Here is a 20002-nt window from a genome sequence, read left to right as displayed (position 1 = left end):
CTGCTCGGGTCTGCCCTTCAGTCCTTCCAACTCTCCTCGGACCTAGAGTTCCGGGATCTCACTGCGATCTTGGCGGATTCTTACGTAGAATTCGAAAGGATATGGGGAAGGAAAAAAAACAAACAAAAGAAGGAACCACTCTGTTTCCGCCCGGTTTCGAACCGGGGACCTTTCGCGTGTGAGGCGAACGTGATAACCACTACACTACGGAAACCCGGTGGCGGTTGGGTTTCCACAAATGATTCTTAAAAGTCAGAGGCTCACCACTGCGTCCCTGACCCACGAGAAAAGTACCCGGGCGGGCCACCCACAGCTTCGGGATCAGGGCGCGCAGGGAAGTAGCCAGCAAAGCAAGTAAGGCCCGGGCTGCTCGCGGGGGGTCATGACCGAGGGCACAGGGGTGAACTCGATGGTGCTTCCTCAGGAAACTTCCGGCGCAGTCAGCGCTGCAGCCAGAGCCCCGAGACAGTGGGGCAGGGCTCCAGGCGTGCTCGAATGCTCGTCGTGGAGTTTTCCTGATCCTGTCGGGTCCCTAAGGAGCGCTTGGCGGGGAGCGTGGACGCCCTGGGGCCAGGCCACCGCGGCCACTGAAAGCCTCCCCCGGGGACTGGAGAAAAACGGAGTAGAAGAGACCTAGGGGACAGACTTGGCCGGATCAAGGGAAACCAGCTCATATTTGGAACAAAATACGCCTTATGTTTGCCCAGCACTGAATTTAGAAGCATTTTCACATTCTCGTGTTTAACTAGTTTTACAACAGTGCCACGAGCAAAGTATTAAACGTGTTTTAAAGATGAAGAGACTGAAGCTAGGTAAATTGGACTTGGGTAAGATGGAAGCGCTACTTAACGTTAAGGAGAGTCTGCGACCCTGATGTTCTCAGGCTGTATCTCGCTTAGTGGGACTACATCTTATTATTGTCCGAGGAAGCAAATGAAGAGGAAAGACACCGTGGAGAGTATTCCTGGAGGGACTCAAGATACCGCTCTAGGTAGAACCCCAAGATAGCTGTGTAGAGTGACAGCTGATGTCGAATGACTTCATCTTTTCCACTGCTGCGGGTGAAATTATCTGAGGAGGTAGGAAGAAGAGATGGTTTAGGGATGCCATATGACAAAGGCTTTGGAAAATTAAGAAGAGGCCGGGCGCAGTGGCTCACGCCTGTAATCCCAGCACTTTGGGAGTCCGAGGCGGGCGGATCTCACCTAGGATCAGGAGTTCCAGACCAGCCTGGCTAACATGGTGAAACGCCATTTCTACTAAAAATACAAAAATTTTCTGGGCGTGGTGGCACGCGCCTGTAATCCCAGCTATTCGGGAAGCTGAGGCAGGAGAATAGCTTGAACCCGGGAGGCTCAAGTTGCAGTGAGCCAAGATCGCACCATTACACTCCAGACAGGATGAAAGAGCAAAACTTAGTCAAAAAAAAAAAGAAGAAGAAGAAAATTAAGAAGAGAAGGATGAGAGAATTACCAAGGCAGCAGTGAAGACTTACGTGCTGTTGTATGATACAAATGTCCAGGGGCTAGCATGGAACAATGTTGGCTGACTGCGCCAGGAGCTCTAATCTGGCAAGAACCTAGAGGAGAAAGTGGATTGTGGGATGAATAAGCAAACGAGGAGAGTTAAGGAGTTGGGGGTGGTAGTGAGAGAGCAAAAGAGAAGCACCTGGTTGCAGGTTGAGGCTGTGCGGAATGTAGAAAGACATCAGAGATGTTCAATGGTGCTCACTTCGGCAGCACATATACTAACATTGGAATAATATAGAGAAGATTAACATGGCCCCTGTGCGAGGTTGATGCACAAATTCATGAACTGTTCCATTTTTTTTTTTAAAGAAATGTCCAATGGACTGAATGCTAGACAGATAGTAGTTTATCAGGTTAAGGCACTTTATCAGAAAATTGGCTTAAATAATAAAGGGAAAATATTGCCTCACAATCCTAGGTAGACCTGGGCTTCAGGTAGGTCTTCATACAAGGCTCAAAGAAGTCTCTGAGTAGGCCGGGCGCGGTGGCTCACGCTTGTAATCCCAGCACTTTGGGAGGCCAAGGCGGGCGGATCACGAGGTCAGAAGATCGAAGATCGAGACCATGGTGAAACCCCGTCTCTACTAAAAATTAGCCGGGCGTTGTGGCGGGCGCCTGTAGTCCCAGCTACTCGGGTCCCAGCTACTCGGAGAGGCTGAGCCAGGAGAATGGCGTGAACCGAAGTCTCTGAGCCAGGCACGGTGGCTCACGCCTGTAATCTCAGCACTTTGGGAGATAGAGGCAGGCAGATCACCTGAGGTCAAAAATTCAAGACCAGCCTGGTATTACTAAAAATACAAAATAATTAGCAGTGCAAAGTTGTGCACACCTGTAGTCCCAGCTACGTGGGAGGCTGAGGCACGAGAATTGCTTGAACCCCGGTGGTGGAGGCTGCAGTGAGCCGAGATTGCGCCACTGCACTCCAGCCTGGGCAACAGAGTGAGACTCCATCTCAATTAATAATAATAATAATAAAGAAGTAGCTGGTTTCTCTTGGTCCTTCTTCTTCAATGTGGACTCGTGATCCGCCCACCTTGGCCTTCCTAAGTGCTGGGATTACAAGCGTGAGCCACCGCGCCCGGCCTTAACTACAGTTTTGAAACTAGTTTTTATGGCTTCCAGATTTCACCTTTTAACCTTGATGCTATATAGTTTCTCAAAGAGGCACATTTGTTTTGATTAGCTACATAGAAAATGAAGCAGAATTAGTAAAACTATTAGAACTAATAAAATACTTCAATAAGATTGCTGGCTACAAAATCAACATTAAAAAATCAGAAATTTCCACCACATCAGCAGTAGTCACCTAGAAAATATGAGAAAATAACATATCATTCATGATAGAACAAAATCATAACATGCCTAAGAACAAGACACAGAATAAATACACATAACCTTTGCATTGAGAAACACTTAAAATTATTCAAGGTCAAGTTGAGAACTAATTAAGTGAAGAGATTTACCTTATTTATAAATGAGGTGATTTAGTATTATAAAGATGTGAATTTCCTCCATGGTCTCCTGCAAGACCCATGTGTTATCAATATATCAACAGAATGGCTTATATAACTTGACAACTGATTGTAAAATTTATATGAATGCATAAGTCCATGGATAATCAACGGAATTTTGACAAAAGAGAATAAGGAGACTCATTGTAACTGATAACTGGGGGAGGGGGGAAGTGTTTGCTCGAGTCCATGGTGCCAGCTCCAGACACCTCCTATGGAGGAGTCCAATGAGCTGCCACTGGATGCTAAGTCCGAGGTCACCAACTAGCTTGTAGATTTTCTTTTCTTTTTTTTTTGAGATGGAGTTTTGCTCCTTGTTGCCTGGGCTGGAGTGCAGTGGCACTGTAGCAGGACCAGCCACAGACAAAACTCCTCAGACACTGGATTAAAGAAGGAAGTGGTTTATTTGGCCGGGAGCCTCGGCCGACTTGCGTCTTAAGAGACGAACTCCCCGAAGAAGAAATTCTTGGCCTTTTTAAGGCTTAAAACTTTAAGGGGTCCACATGAAAGGGTCGTAATAAATTGAGCAAGCGTGGGAAACGTGACTGGGGGCAACATGCATCAGTTAACAGAACAAAAAGTTTTACAGTGCTTTTTTCATACAGTGTCTGGAATTTACAGATAACACAAGTAGTTTAGGTCAGGGGTTGATGTTATTATTATTACTTTTTTTAACTCCTAGGGCTGGGTGGTGGTGTCAAGGTTGTCTGGCTATTTATCTTACTTTTGTTTTTTTTTCCCAACATTTGCTTTCTCTCTTTCCTCCTGTCTTGTGAACTAGGCAAGGTGGGGGGAGGAGGGCAGCAGGAGTAGCAGTGGTCTCCGTTCTTAGCACGTTCTCGGCTCCTGGGTTCAAGGCACCTGGCCCAAAATGAAGTTTCTTATGTCTACTTCTTTCTACATAGACACATTAACAGTCTGATCTCTCTTTATTTCCCCCACAAGCTCAAGTGATCCACCCACCCTCCCAAAGTGCTGGGATTGCAGCCGTGAGCCAATGAGCCTGGCCGCTATTATCTTTTTTTTTGGTCTGAATTTTTAAAATTATTTTTAAAAATGGAAAAACAGCTGGTTGCGGTGGTGCACATCTGTAATCCAGCACTTTGGGAGGCTGAGATGGGCGGATCACCTGAGGTCAGGAGTTCGAGACCAGCCTGGCCAACATGGTGAAACCTCATCTCTACTAAAAATACAAAAATTAGCGGGGTATGGTGGTGGGTGCCTGTAATCCCAGCTGCTCAGGAGGCTGAGGCAGGAGAGTCACTTGAACCTGGGAGGCAGAGGTTGCAGTGGGCTGAGATTGTGCCACTGCACTCCAGCCTGGGCAACAAAGAGTGAAACTCCATGTCAAAAAAAAAAAGAAAAGAAAAAACAAAAGTGCAATTTTCTGGCTGGGCGCCGGTGGCTCACGCTTGTAATCCCAGCACTTTGGGAGGCCGAGGCGGGCGGATCACGAGGTCAGGAGATCGAGACCACGGTGAAACCCCGTCTCTACTAAAAATACAAAAAAAATTAGCCAGGCGTGGTGGCGGGCGCCTGTAGTCCCAGCTACTCGGAGAGGCTGAGGCAGGAGAATGGCGTGAACCCGGGAGGCAGAGCTTGCAGTGAGCCAAGATCGAGCCACTGCACTCCAGCCTGGGTGACAGAGCGAGACTCCGTCTCAAAAAAAAAAAAAAAGTGCAATTTTCATTCAATAAATATTTCATTCTTATGCGGTTTTGTTGCAGAAAGTGAAGTCCATGACTTTAGAATGATAGTAATTTATCAACCAAATAATCCATTTCACATAGTTTCAATAACTGCAGCAATCTCCTTGAATTGTCTGCAGAAATTCTGAAACTGTGGAATTGTCATCTCAAAGGACTTGGTCTTTACTTGGCCTGAATGAGTGCCACTTTTAGCATCACTGCAACATAAGGATACTTAAGAGATCTGCAACTGTCACAGCTCACAGCCAAACCCAGTTTCCATTGAAAATCAACAAGCTCGCCGGGCATGGTGGCTCATGTCTGTAATCCCAGCATTTTCGGAGGCCGAGGCGGGCGGATCACAAGGTCAGGAGATTGAGACCATCCTGGCTAACACAGTGAAACCCCGTCTCTACTAAAAACACAAAAAAATTAGCCAGCCGTGGTGGCAGGTGCCTGTAGTCCCAGCTACTCGGGAGGCTGAGGCAGGAGAATGGCGTGAACCTGGGAGGCAGAGCTTGCAGTGAGCCAAGATCGTGCCACTGCACTCCAGCCTGGGCGACAGAGCGAGACTGTCAAAAAAAAAAAAAAAAAATCTACAGGCTCTGGCCAGGCGCGGTGGCTCACGCCTGTAATCACAGCACTTTGGGAGGCTGAGGTGGGTGGATCACCTGAGGTCAGGAGTTTACACCAGCCTGACCAACATGGTGAAACCCCATCTCTACTAAAAATACAAAATTAGCCAGGCATGGTGGCACATACCTGTAGCCCCAGCTACTCAGGAAGCTGAGGCAGGAGAATCGCTTGAACCCAGGAGGCAGAGGTTGCAGTGAGCCGATATCGCGCCACTGCACTCCAGCCTGGGCGACAGAGCGAGACTCCGTCTCAAAACAAACCAACCAACCAACCAACAAAAAACCTGCATTTTGTTCTGTATTAAGAAAAATTCTTCTGTCTTGAGATTCTGTTAATTTGTAACCCTAGCCCCAACCTTGTGCCCCAGAGACATGTGCTGTGTTGACTCAAGGTTTTTTTTTTGAGACAGAGTCTCGCCCTGTCTCCCAGGCTGGAGTGCAGTGGCGCCATCTCCGCTCACTGCAAGCTCCGCCTCCGGGGTTCCCGACATTCTCTTGCCTCAGGCTCCGGAGTAGCTGGGACTACAGGGGCCCGCCACAACGCCCGGTTAATTTTTTGTATTTTTAGTAGAGATAGGGTTTCACCGTGTTAGCCAGGATGGTCTCGATCTCCTGACCTCGTGATCCGCCCACCTTGGCCTCCCAAAGTGCTGGGATTACAGGCGTGAGCCACAGCGCCTGGCCGTTGACTCAAGGTTTAATGGATTTAGGGCTGTGTAGGATGTGCTTTGTTAAAAAAGTGTTTGAAGGCAGTATGCTTGGTAAAAGTCATCGCCATTCTCTAATCTCGAGTACCCAGGGACACATACACTGCGGAAGGCTGCAGGGACCTCTGCCCAGGAAAGCCAGATATTGTCCAAGGTTTCTCCCTATGTGATAGCCTGAGATATGGCCTCGTGGGAAGGGAAAGACCTGACGGTCCCCCAGCCCGACACCCTTAAAGGGTCTGTGCTGAGGAGGATTAGTGAAAGAGGAAGGCCTCTTTGCAATTGAGATAAGAGGAAGGCATCTGTCTCCTGCTCGTCCCTGGGAATGGAATGTCTTGGTGTAAGACCTGATTGTACGTTCTATTTACTGAGATAGGAGAAAACTGCCTTGGGGCTGGAGGTAAGACATGCTGGCGGCAATACTGCTCTTTAATGCACCGAGATGTTTGTGTATATGCACATCAAGGCACAGCACCTTTCCTCAAACTTATTTATGACACAGAGACCTTTGCTCTTATGTTTTCCTGCTGACCCTCTCCCCACTATTACCGTATTGTCCTGCCACACCCCCCTCTCCAAGATGGTAGAGATAGTGATCAATAAATACTGAGGGAACTCAGAGACCAGTGCCAGTGCAGGTCCTCTGTATGCTGAGCGCCGGTCCCCTGGGCCCACTGTTCTTTCTCTATACTTTGTCTCTGTGTCTTCTTTATTTTCTCAGTCTCTCATCCCACCTGAGGAGAAATACCCACAGGTGTGGAGGGGCTAGCCCCCTTCAGAGCTCAGGTGTTTGAAACCAGCCTGGGCAACAAACATGGCGATACCCTCATCTCTATTTAAAAAAAAAAAAAAGATAATAGCCATAGTAAATTTTAAAAACCGTGTAGCACTGACACAAGAATAAATAACTACCCAATGGAACAGAATACAGAATCCACAAACAGACCTGAGTGTGAACGGAAATTTCATATATGATATAGTATTTGAATTAATGAGTTGTTTCGTGGATAATCTTGAGAAAATCTTGACTTACAGTATGTTGGAAAAATAAAATTGGATTATAACTCACACAGTTACCAATTTCCGATAGATTAGATATCAAAAAGTCAAAGATGAAACCATGAAGCTAATAGACAAAAATTCAGAATAACGTTTTTGTTACCTTGGGGTGGGAAAGAATTTTTAAAATAAAAGATCGTAAAACCATACAGCACAGAGGGAAAATAAATGGATGAATCTGAGCAACTCGATATGAAAGACTTCAATGAGGCATATCATGGACGAAGAGATAATAACAAGGAGAAGATATGATATCTAAAACAAACAAGGGATTTATAACTAGATTCTAGAATATACAAGCAACTTCTGAAATTAGAAAGAAAAAAAAATACCCAACAGGAAACCTAACAGAAAAAAATGGGTAAAGAATGTGAATAGTTCCGCTGGGCGCGGTGGCCCACGCTTGTAATCCCAGCACTTTTGGAGGCCGAGGCGGGCGGATCACGAGGTCAGGAGATCGAGACCACGGTGAAACCCCGTCTCTACTAAAAAATACAAAAAATTAGCCGGGTGTGGTGGTCGGCGCCTGTAGTCCCAGCTACTCTGAGAGGCTGAGGCAGGAGAATGGCGTGAACCTGGGAGGCGGAGCTTGCAGTGAGCCGAGATTGCGCCACTGCACTCCAGCCTGGGCGACAGAGTGAGACTCCGTCTCAAAAAAAAAAAAAAAAAAAGAATGTGAATAGTCCAACTTAAGAAGGGGAAAGCTAAGTAGCTAAAAATATGAAGAATGGTGAACCTCACTAATAATCAGAGAAATGGAAATAAATTAAAATGGCGAGATACCAATTTATATCTTTGGTAAACATTAGAAAGTTATGTCTTGGGTAACATATAGGCAAATGAGAGGCCGGGCACAGTGACTCATGCATGTAATCCCAGCACTTTGGGAGGCTGAGGTGGGTGGATCGCCTGAGGTCAGGAGTTTGAGACCAGCCTGATGAACATGGTGAAATCCCATCTCTACTAGAAATACAAAAATTAGCTGGGCATGGTGGTGCATGCCTGTAATCCCACCTACTCGGGAGGCTGAGGCAGGAGAGTCGCTTGAACCTGGGAGGTGGAGGCTGCAGTGAGCAGAGATCATGCCATTGCATTCCAGCCTAGGTGACAGAGCAAGACTCTGTCCCAAAAAAATAAAATAGAATAGAATAAAATAAAATAAAACATAGGCAAATGGGAAGTCTCATGTCCTGCTGATGGGAATTAAACAGGTACAGCATATTGGGAAGCAACCTGTAAGTATTTAAGTAACTGTATGCTTTAAGACTCAGCAATCCTTCTAACTATATACCTAAGAGAAACTAGCACCTAGGTCTATAAGGAGACATGTATCAGAATATTCATGACAGGACTGTGTGTGATGGTGAGAATTGGAGGCAGTCCAGATGTCCATCACTAATGCATAGATTTACTTAGGCTTGGTTTACTGATGCAAAAGAGAGAGAATAAAAATACACTGTTTTCACAAAAACAGTGAAAAGGGAGTAGGAAACAGCATAAAATTCATAGCAGAAACCCATTTTTGCAAATATACAATATTGCATTTTGTTAAATAAACACACTCTCACATACACAAACACTGATACCTTTTATATCTCCATTATATCTCCAGATTCTTTTTTTTTTTTTTTTGAGATGGAGTCTCTCTGTCACCCAGGCTGGAGTACAGTGGCGCGATCTTGGCTCACTGCAACCTCTGCCTCCTGAGTTCAAGCGATACTCCCACCTCAGCCTCCTGAGTAGCTGGGATTACGGGCACCTGCCTTCATGCCTGGCTAATTTTTTTGTATTTTTGTAGAGATGGGGTTTCACCATGTTGGCCAGGCCGGTCTTGAACTCCTGATGTCAGGTGATCCACCTGCCTGGGCCTCCCAAAGTACTGGGATTACAGGCATGAGCCACCGTGCCTGGCCTAATATTTTTAGAAATAATATGTATATTTAAAAAACAGACTAAATATACAAAACTGGGTGCATTTTAGGGGAGAGGAATTGGTGTAAGAATGGGAGATGAGGCCGGACGCGGTGGCTCAGGCCTGTAATCCCAGCACTTTGGGAGGCCGAGGCGGGCGGATCACCAGGTCAGGAGATCGAGACCATCCTGGCTAACACGGTGAAACCCTGTCTCTACTAAAAATATAAAAAATTAGCCGGGCGTGGTGGCGGGCGCCTGTAGTCCCAGCTACTCAGGAGGCTGAGGCAGGAGAATGGCGTGAACCCGGGAGTCGGAGCTTGCAGTGAGCCGTGATTGTGCCGCTGCACTCCAGCCTGGGAGACAGACTGAGACTCCGTCTCAAAAAAAAAAAAAAAAAAAAAAAAGAATGGGAGATGAGGAGAAAAAAATGAGACAATATAACAGAACAGGGATCTTACCCAATCAATGATTATAATGAGCAACAGGGCTGGGCGGGGTGGCTCATGCCTGTAATCCCAGCACTTTGGGAGGCTGAGACGGGTGGATCTCTTGAGGTCAGGAGTTCGAGACCAGCCTGGCCAACATGGCAAAATCCTGTCTCTACTAAAAATACAAAAATTAGCCAGGCAAGACGGCGCATGCCTGTAGTCCACACTACTCAGGAGGCTGAGGCAGGAGAAGAGCTTGAACCTGGGAGGTGGAGGTTGCAGTGAACCAAGATCGTGCCATTGCACTCCAGTCTGGGTGACAGAAATGAGACTCCATCTCAAAATAAATAATAAATAAATAAATAAATAAAGTGCAATAAACTGAGGGAGATGATTGAATCAATTTTGTGGGCCCGTGAGTGATAAGAGGAAAAAAAAGTGAAAGTATACAATACCTTTTGGGAGAAATAGAAGAGGACTGACTGGGGTGAAGATATTCACAACATAATATCAAAACTACTCCTACAAATCCATGAGACAAAGACAACTCAAGAAAAACGTGTATTTTTGCCAGGCATGGTGGCTCACGCTTGTAATCCCAGCACTTTGGGAGGCCAAGGCGAGTGGATCACTTGAGGTCAGGAGTTCGAGACCAGCCTGGCCAACACGGTGAAACCCCATCTCTACTAAAAAATACAAAAAAATTAGCCGGGCGTGGTGGCTCATGCTTGTAGTCCCAGCTACTCAGGAGTCTGAGGCAGGAGAATCGCTTGAACTTGGGAGGCGAAGGTTGCAGCGAGCCAATATTGTGCCCCTGCACTCCAGCCTGGGCGACAGCAAGAATCCATCTCAAAAAAAAAAAAAAAAAGAAAAGAAAAAGAGAAAAATATGCTTTTATCTGGGCGCGGTGGCTCACACCTGTAATCCCAGCACTTTGGGAGGCAGAGGCAGGCAGATCACGAGGTCAGGAGATCAAGACCATCCTGGCTAACATGGTGAAACCCCGTCCCTACTAAAAATACAAAAAATTAGCCGGGTGTGGCGGTGGGCACCTGTAGTCCCAGCTACTCGGGAGGCTGAGGCAGGAGAATGGCATGAACCCGGGAGGCGGAGCTTGCAGTAAGCCGAGATGGCATCACTGCACTCCAGCCTGGGCGACAGAGCGAAACTCTGTCTCAAAAAAAAAAAAAAAAGCTTTATATATATATATATATATTTATTATCTCTCTGTATATATAGAGAATATATATATATTCTCTGTCTCTCTCTCTCTCTCTCTATATATATATATATATATATATTTTTTTTTTTTAGACAGTCTCACTCTGTCGCCCAGGCTGGAGTGCAGTGGCACGATATTGGCTCACTGCAACCTCCACCTCTGAGGTTCAAGTGATTCTCCTGCTTCAGCCTCCTGAATAGCTGGGATTACAGGCACACAACACCATGCCCAGCTAATTTTTGTATTTTTAGCAGAGATGGAGTTTCACCATGTTTCACCATGTTGGCCAGGCTGGTCTTGAACTCCTGACCTTAAATGATCCGCCCACCTCGGCCTCCCAAAGTGCTGGGATTATAGGTGTGAGCCACCAGCCTGGCCTCTATAGTTATTTTTTACATAATGTCCAGCATACAATAAAAATTAGGAGACATGTGAAGAGAAAGGAAAATGTGACCAATGGTCAAGAGAAAAAAGCAAACAGTAGAAGCAGAAACAAATATAATCCAATTGTTTAAGTTCACAGGCAAGAACTTTAAAATAATCACAATTTTATTTTTAAAAAATAGAGGAAAAGATGGAACGTAGATGAGAAGAATTTCAACAGAGAATTGGAATAGAGACACAAACTTCTAGAACAGAACTCTCTGAATGGGTTTAACAGCAAATTGGACACAGCAGGAGACAAGATTAGTGAATTCAAAGACAGATCAATAGGCTGGGCACCGTGGCTCATGCCTGTAATCCCAGCACTTTGGGAGGCCGAGGCGGGTGGATCAGCTGAGGTCAGGAGTTTGAGACCAACCTGACCAACATGGTGAAACCCCATCTCTACGAAAATACAAAATTAGCCAGGCGTGGTGGTGGGTGCCTGTAATCCCAGCTACTCTGGAGGCTCAGGCAGGAGAATCTCTTGAACCCGGGAGGTGCAGGTTGCAGTGAGCTGAGATCACACCATTGCACTCCAGCCTGGGCAATGAGTGAGACTTTGGCCTCAATACAGAAAGAAAGAAAAGGGAGGGAGGAAGGAAGGAAGGAAGGAAGCAACCCATATTGAAGCACACACCCATGAGTTGAGCCTGAGACCTTGGTCAAGAACCAAACCTAAACATACGCTGGCTAAAGAGTGAGGGGACTGTGGGCATGGGGGAATGCCTCCCCACAGATTCCCATCCAGGACGCTTGGCCTGATGACCACAGCATCTCAGTAATGCTTCTGTAGTCCAGTATCATTACTTCATTCTGAAATACATATATCTATCTATATATATATATAGATTTTTTTTTTTTTTTTTTTAGGCAGAGTCTTGCTCTGTCACCCAGGCTGGGGTGCAGTGGCACGATCTCAGCTAACTGCAACCTCTGCCTCCCAGGTTCAAGTGATTTTCCTGCCTCAGCCTCCCAAGTAGCTGGAATTACAGGCGTGCACCACCACACCTGGCTAATTTTTGTATTTTTAGTGGAGACGGGGTTTCACCATGTTGGCCAGCCTGGTCTGGAACTCCTGACCTCAAATGATCTGCCCACCTCAGCCTCCCAAAGTGCTGTTATTACAGGCATGAGCCACTGCACCCATCCTGAAATACATGTTTAAAAGAAAAATGTTGATTGTATACTCAAAGGGGTAAATTAAGAATGGTAGTGAGCTCCTAATATCTGTAGCCACAATTCTCAAGGGAAGCAAATGAGGAAGCCGAACATCTGGTTGCTAATCTCATCAGCACCTGATGGGTAGGGAGGCTGTGAAGGCTGATGTCCTTTGAGGAATTCTGAAACGCTCCTTAAGGGGACTAGGCCCACCCATGTTGAGAATCACTAATGTATACTTTTGTTTAATTTCCTCTCTATTTCTTCTTCTTTTTTTTTTTTTTTAAGAGATGTTATACTATGCTGCCCAGGCTGCTCTCAAACTCCTGGGCTCAAGTGATCCTCCTGCCTTGGCCTCCTGAGTATGTTTAATTTTGACACGGAAACATGTAGTCTCTCAGGTATATTCTAAATCTAGAATGGGTGGATTAGCACAGTCATAGTATTAGTAATTAATAAAACTTTCCACCACTTTGAAATCCTGAAAGTAGTTAAAATTATGGAGTTCTAGGCAGTCCGGTATTAGCAGCCCTTGGCCTTTGCACTGGCAGCTGTCACCAGGTGTTTAAGGTGGCTCATTAGGGAAGTCCAGAGCCAGCCAATACCCTTTACTGAGCTTGTGAGGTCAAGAAGGACACATAATCCATTTAGAGTTTTTGTAAAATAAAAACCATATATCTATATGGTAACGAATTGGTTAATTGTAAGCCAGGATATAAAATGAATAAACAAAAGTGAAGTGGTAACAAATTAGTTAAATGGCAGGGAGATCAAATCCAGATCTCTCAGGACAGAAGGGAATACTCACCAACTATGCTAATGAGGAAGGAGATGAATCTAAAGTCGACATCTCCTCTAACTGCCCACTTTTACACTGGGCCTAGATAGGTAGGAAGCATTGATTGCTCATGCCCCATTTGCTCCCAGGCCACCACCTAGTCTGACCCCCTGCTGGCAGGACAGAGCAAGAGGCCAGCATCAGAGTGGCCATTCGTGAAAATGCCAGAAACATTGTCTACTCTCCACCCCACGCCATCTCCCACAAAACTCACCTGTGCCATGCAAGACTGTGGCAGGTGGTTGGAATTCCAGGTGCCGCTGCTCCTCATCCTTCTAGGGAGGCAGATGTCAGGGCAGAAGCCTGGGAAGTGTGAGGCCGCTGGATCCAAGAGTGGGGGCAGGTGGAGCAGAGGTGAGGTTTGGCCTTTTTGAAGCACTGGGTCAGGAAAATCCAACCATGTGCTTTGGCCAGATTCATTTCCTGCTCAGATTCTGGATTGAGGAAGGCAGGGAGTGAGACCATGGCAAAGAATTGACTAGGAAGAAGCTGTCACCCTTGATGGAATGGGCAAAGAGAAAAAGCAATCATTTGGGCATAGGGCCCAGCTGGACTCCTGGGTGGAAGGTGTGGCCTGGGTGTTCTTGGGTTCCTTGTCTGCTTGAGCCCAAGAACAATAGAAAATCTTGAAGGCCACAGCAACAGGAGCTTAATAGTGGGAAGGAAGAAAAATGAAGGACAAAACCAAGACTTAAACTAACTCCCACTGGGAAGTTTGAGAAAAAAACCTTAACCACTATACCAAAAATGTACCCCAGGAAACTCATCTTACCTTCTGGTACCAGCATCAGCTACATAAATTGTCGGGTCTAGTGCAAAGTGAAAATGCAACCTCTTCTGAAAAAAGCAGCAAGAAAAGTGCTGTGAAGGGTAGTGAACTATAAAGCTTTTTCCTTTCTTCCCCATAGTCCTTCCTATGATGGGGCTTTTTATTTGCTCTTATTTGTCATTCTGTGTAAAGAAAAATTAAGAATTTAAATAATTAGCATGTTTTTTTTTTTTTCCTGAGACAGAGTTTCGCTCTTGTTGCCCAGGCTGGAGTGCAATGACACAATCTCGGCTCACCGCAACCTCCACTACCCAGGTTCAAGCGATTCTCCTGCCTCAGCCTCTGGAGTAGCTGGGATTACAGGCGCCCGCCACCATGCCTGGCTAATTTTTTATATTTTTAGTAGAAACGGGGTTTCACCATGTTGGCCAGGCTGGTCTTGAACTCCTGACCTCAGGTGATCTGCCCGCCTCGGTCTCCCAAAGTGCTGGGACTGCAGGCGTGAGCCGCCGCGCCCGGCTGGCTAATTATTTGAAATTTTAAGAATATTTTCCAGACACTCCTAAAAGTTTATAACCTACGCTTGCAGTGGTTAAAGCGTCAGTCCTAAGATATTTTCCCAAAAGGTGCTGCCCAGGTAACTAAACTGTCTCTCCCTGGTGGTCAAGTGGCTAGGATTCAGTACCTTAACCGCCATTGCCCAGGTTCAATTCCCGGTTAGTAAAGCTTGCTTTTCTGCTTTCTTGATCACATGCATTCTATTATTGCCACGGCTGCGGCTGTCACTGCCCTCCGGAGCAGTCAAGGTTTGCTTGCAGGCACGCCTCTCTGCAAGGCACTGCTGACACCCTGTACATCAGTATCCAGGGAATGGGGACTGCCTGTATAGAGTAAAAAGGTAGGCAGATTCAGACTCACCTCAGTCCCACTCTATTGAGAATTACTGATTTTTATTTTTACTTTTTGGGGGCTAAGTCTCGCTCTGTCGTCAGGCTGGAGTGCAGTGGCGCGATTTCGGCACATTGCAACCTCCGTCTCCCGGGTTCAAGGAGTAGCTGGGACTACAGCTCAGCCTTCCGAGTAGCTGGGACTACAGGCCCGCACCACCACGCCCAGCTAATTTTTGTATTTTATTTTTATTTTTGTATTTTTAGTAGGGACTGGGTTTTACCATGTTGGCTAGGATGGTCTCGATCTTTGACCTCGTGATCCGCCCGCCTCCCAAAGTGCTGGGATTACAGGCGTGAGCCAACGCGCCCGGCTTGATTTTTAAAAATCAATATAAGTAATTTTTACATGAAACAAGTGAGTTATTTCAAATGGCTTCTAAATCTAGAAAAGTTTGATGAATTGGCATAGGCACAGTTTTAAGAATAAATGTAATTCTGCCTTCCCCACCTCCTGCCGAGTTCTCATTTAAACCCTAAGGGCGGTTTGTTTACATTTCAGAGTTGTAGAATGCCCAGGTTATTTTACCAGATGCGCTACTGTTTCCTCTGGTAACAGGTGTTCCAAATCGGAAAACAAACTAGTCCATTATGCTAATTTGCATATTTGAAACATGGAAAACCTCTCTTAATTCGTTTGGTCTTTTGTAAAAACAGAAACATTTTTATATGGTAATAAGTTAGTTAACTTTACCCGTAAGACGAATAGACGAAAGTGAACCTCCTATGATGACAAGTTACTTGACAACACTAACTTGTCAACGTTCTTACTTGTCAAGGGCTCCCTAATGACCTTGCCCCGCGGTTCTCAAGACTGACTTCAGGATCATCTGGGAGAGGTTGAAAGGCACATGCAGTGTTCACCGCCTTGAACTGAAGATGCACTGAGCATGGCTTTGGTAGAAACCGCTGCAGTGACATCAGAAAGCAAAAAAGCAAACTTCCCTGACCGGGAATCGAACCCGGGCCGCGGCGGTGAAAGCGCCGAATCCTAGCCATTAGACCACCAGGGAGAGGTGATAGCACGATGTGGGCAGCACCTTCTGGGAAAAGATCTTAGGACAGACGCCTCAACCACCTCAGGCACATGTTAGAAACCTATACGATTGTCTTCAGAATATTTTGCGGTGATGTGTATAGCACTGGATGCAGTGACTGCTGCCTGGGCCAGAGGGTGGCAGAAGGCTTTAGGGGCAGAAACGTTGGAAGAAAGATTGTCATAAGTCAAGCCGGGGAAGAGAAAAATATTTCCCAAATCATTTTTTCATGGACTCCCTCTGACACGGGAGTTTCTCATCTCCCTTCCTCCCTCCCTCCCTTTTTCTTTCTTCCTTCCTAAAATCTGCATCTCCTTCACTTACATAGTTTCCCCACGGTTGATTGAGAAAAACATGTGTCTCTTTTGCCCCCCTCCCCAAAGGATCCTATTCCTGATCTCTAAATATGCCCCTCACCAATGCAGAGGGAGGAGCAGTCAGAGCCTGGGAGACCTGCCTACCTGGAGCTGCACCCATCTTTGAGGCCATGCTCTGTTTCCTGGAACCTGAAATGGATTTACATATTCTACACATTTCATAGAAATGAAATCACATAATGTGTCACATTTTGTCCGGCTTCTCTCACTTGGCATAATATTTTTGGGTTCATTCGTGTCATAGTACATACTAGGACTTAATTTCTTCTTATGGCTAAATAATATTTTATGTATATACCACATTTCCTTTATCTATTCATCTGTTGATGGGCATTTGGGTTGTTTCCACCTTTTGGCTGTTGTGAATAATGCTGCTATGAACATTTATGTACAAGCATTTGTTTGAGCATCTGTTTTTTATTTTTTGGGGTTATCTATTTAGTAGTGGAATTACTAAGTCACTTATATTCCCACCAGCATAGGTAAATCTATAGGAACAGAAAGCAGAGTAATGGCTGCCAGGGGCTGGGGAATGTGGAGTAATCACATAATCATATGGGGTTTTAGTTTCTTATGATGAAAATATTTTGGAACTAGATTGAGATGGTGGTTGCACAACCCTGTGAAAGTACTTAATGCCACTGAATTTTGCTTAAGATGGTTTCATTTTTCTTCACATTTCTGCCTATGCTTTATATTTTCTGTTGTTTTAAAAATTATAGCCATCCTAGTGAGTGTGAAGATACCACTACACATAAATTAGAATGTCTAAAATTAAAGAGACAGACTATATGCAATGGACTGAATGTTTGCACACACACCCTAAGTTCATATGTTAAAATTCTAACTCCCAAGGTTATATTATGAGGTGGGGCTTTGGGGAGGTAATTAGGTCATGAAGGTGGAGCCTTCATGAATAGGATTAGTGTCCTTATAAAAGAGACCCTTACCATGTGAGGCTTCTTAAAAGACTGCTTTCTGTGAGAAAACAGGCCCTCACCAGAAACCACATGTGCAAGCACCTTGATCTTGGACCTCCTAACCTCCAGAACCATAAGAAATAAGTTTCTGTTGCTTATAAGCCACCCAGTCTATGGCATTTTTTTATAGCACCTGAATGGACTGAGAGATCATATCAAACAAAAAAGAGGACATGCTGTATGATTTCATTTATGTAAAACTCTAGGCAATGCCAACTTACCTATATTGACAAAAAGCAGATCAGTGGTTGGCTTGGGGATGGGCGGGTAAGAGGGAGTGTGAGGTGGTAAGGAGCAGGAGGGAGGAATTGTGGAATTACAAAAGGCTATAGGGAAACTGCTTGGGGGTGATGGAGATGCTCACTATCTTTTTTTTTTTTTTTTGAGACGGAGTGTCACTGTTGTTGCCCAGGCTAGAGTGCAATGTTGCAGTCTCAGCTTACTGCAACTTCCACCTCCTAGGTTCAAGTGATTCTCCTGTCTCAGCCTCCCAAGTAGCTGGGATTACAAGCATGTGCCACCATGCCTGGCTAATGTTTGTATTTTTAGTAGATATGGGGTTTCACCATGTTGGTTAGGCTGGTCTCAAACTCCTGACCTCAGGTGATCCACCCACCTCAGCCTCCCAAAGTGTTGGGATTATAGGCATAGGCCACTGCACCCGGCCTATATGCTCACTATCTTAATGATAGTGTTGGATTCACTGGTGTATACATATGTCAAAACATCATTTTGTATACTTTAAATATGTACAGTTTATGTTATATTAAATACCATTTTAAATAATGGTTTCTTGAAAAATTTTGTACATGTATTTTGGAGACTATCTGCCCATTTATCTATCTCTACCTCTATATCTATATAGTTATACAGTTTTCTCTTAGGTATATACCTCGGAAAAAATTACTGAAACATGCATACATATGTTCAGCTGTGGCAGGTATGTCCAAATAGCTTTCCAAAGTGGTTGTAACTATTCACATTCCCATGATCTGTATACCACTTTCTATCCAGTAAGAGTTCCATAGTTACAGACAAAACAGAAAAAATAGGATATGTGTGTGTGTGTATATCTTGAATAGCCAAGATATGAACCTAAAATTGGATCCTGTAGGTTAAAAAACCAAAACCCAAGTTAAATTCATAGTCTGAGCATGCCTCTTCTGTGACAGTTGGTGTATTCATCAACAGTGGGAATGGAAATGAGACAGTTGAGCAGATTATTATGAATCCGAGTGCTTTGAAACCACAAATCTCACTGAGCCTCCCTTACTAGCAAAAGAGCCCCCTTTCTTCCTATATGAACAAGTTGAAATTCTCTTGTTTGAGGATTCTTTATGATAACATCTGAGACAGTTACATGGCAAGGAATGCCAACTTATTTCAAGACCCAGCTCTATCACCTCTTATTTCCTCCAGGCCCATAATTTGAATCAGATACCATCAGAAACTCTGAACCTTAATAATAGAGAATAAACTTTTTATTTATTTTTTATTTATTTTTATTTTTTGAGACGGAGTCTTGCACTGTCCCCCAGGCTGGAGTGCAGTGGCTTGATCTCGGCTCACTGCAAGCTCTGCCTCCTGGGTTCACGCCATTCTCCTGCCTCAGCCTCCGAGTAGCTGGGACCACAGGCGCCCGCCACCACGCCCGGCTAATTTTTTGTATTTTTTTTTTTTTTGAGACGGAGTCTTGCTCTGTCTTCCAGGCTGGAGTGCTGCATTGGCGCAATCTCGTCTCACTGCAAAATCCGCCTCCTGGGTTCACGCCATTCTCCTGCCTCAGCCTCCCGAGTAGCTGGGACAACAGGCGCCCCCCACCACGCCTGGCTAATTTTTTATATTTTTAGTAGAGACGGGGTTTCACTGTATTAGCCAGGATGGTCTTGATCTCCTGACCTCGTGATCCGCCCGCCTCTGCCTCCCAAAGTGCGGTGATTACAGGCGTGAGCCACCGCGTCCGGCCAGAAACTATTTAAGTTTTTAACTTAAACTATTTAAATTTTTAAAGGCACTTTTCTGTAGAGATCTTGTAAAAACAACTCTTATTTTTTAAGCCTTTCCACATAGTTTAGTTGCTTCTTCACAACTTACTGCTCTTCATCCAATTTAGTATATAAATTACTAATTCTAACTGCTTCTTCTCATCTCCATTTCCTCATAAGTGTTCCCGTGCCACGTAAAACTTGTATTAAAGAAATTCGATCTATATTCTATTAACGTAATTCTCAGGTGCAGTCGGGACCCTAAGAGAATGGAGGTGGTGTTTTGCTGCCCCTCCACCCTTTAAAATTGCAGAGAGGTCATTGGGTTTCTCCAGCTCTTTAGCATCTGCTGTGAGAATTAATTGAGCGAGAGGCCATACTTGTTTTCCTTAGTACCAGCACCCACCTGCAAAGTCTTGCTGGATGCGAGGTTCTGCCGGAAAGCAGCTCTCAAAGGATTTGTTTCTGGAGGGAAAAGAACAGGAGCCTCTAGTTCGGTACTAGAGGACCTCTAACGTGTAGGGTGGAGGATGTTAGGAAACGTGTTTTACAAAGCAACCACTGTGTAGGATTTTAGGTTAGAAGTAGAACTTCTGGATGTGAAAAGAAGAAGGGAGAAAAATCGTAACAACGGAATTAGAATCTAAAATCCCAATCGTCCCTGGGTGGGATCGAACCACCAGCCTTTCGGTTAACAGCCGAACGCGCTAACCGATTGCGCCACAGAGACTGACATGAATGGCTCGTTCTTCAGATCGTATTTATAGATATTTAGGTAAACACATGACGATT

The 20002-nt window shown here is 45.2% G+C and overlaps 4 non-coding genes and 1 pseudogene across 4 annotated transcripts; 1 reads left to right on the top strand and 4 right to left on the bottom strand.

Annotated features, from left to right (window-relative positions):
- Positions 1-141: 141 nt before the first annotated feature.
- On the bottom strand, positions 142-214 carry TRNAV-CAC. Its single transcript has one exon. It is a non-coding gene; the product is annotated as a tRNA-Val (tRNA).
- A 1509-nt stretch (positions 215-1723) lies between these two features.
- On the top strand, positions 1724-1830 carry LOC115837708. The gene has a single exon (XR_004032768.1). It is a non-coding gene; the product is annotated as a U6 spliceosomal RNA (small nuclear RNA).
- A 2884-nt stretch (positions 1831-4714) lies between these two features.
- On the bottom strand, positions 4715-5079 carry LOC105740567 (annotated as a pseudogene).
- Positions 5080-15772: 10693 nt separating this feature from the next.
- On the bottom strand, positions 15773-15844 carry TRNAE-UUC. The gene has a single exon. It is a non-coding gene; the product is annotated as a tRNA-Glu (tRNA).
- Positions 15845-19866: 4022 nt separating this feature from the next.
- On the bottom strand, positions 19867-19940 carry TRNAN-GUU. The gene has a single exon. It is a non-coding gene; the product is annotated as a tRNA-Asn (tRNA).
- Between the last annotated feature and the right edge of the window lie 62 nt (positions 19941-20002).

This window comes from Nomascus leucogenys, chromosome 12 (assembly GCF_006542625.1).
Source record: "Nomascus leucogenys isolate Asia chromosome 12, Asia_NLE_v1, whole genome shotgun sequence".
In the NCBI taxonomy this organism is placed as follows: Eukaryota; Metazoa; Chordata; class Mammalia; order Primates; family Hylobatidae; genus Nomascus; species Nomascus leucogenys.
This window is presented reverse-complemented; position numbering and strand designations above follow the sequence as displayed.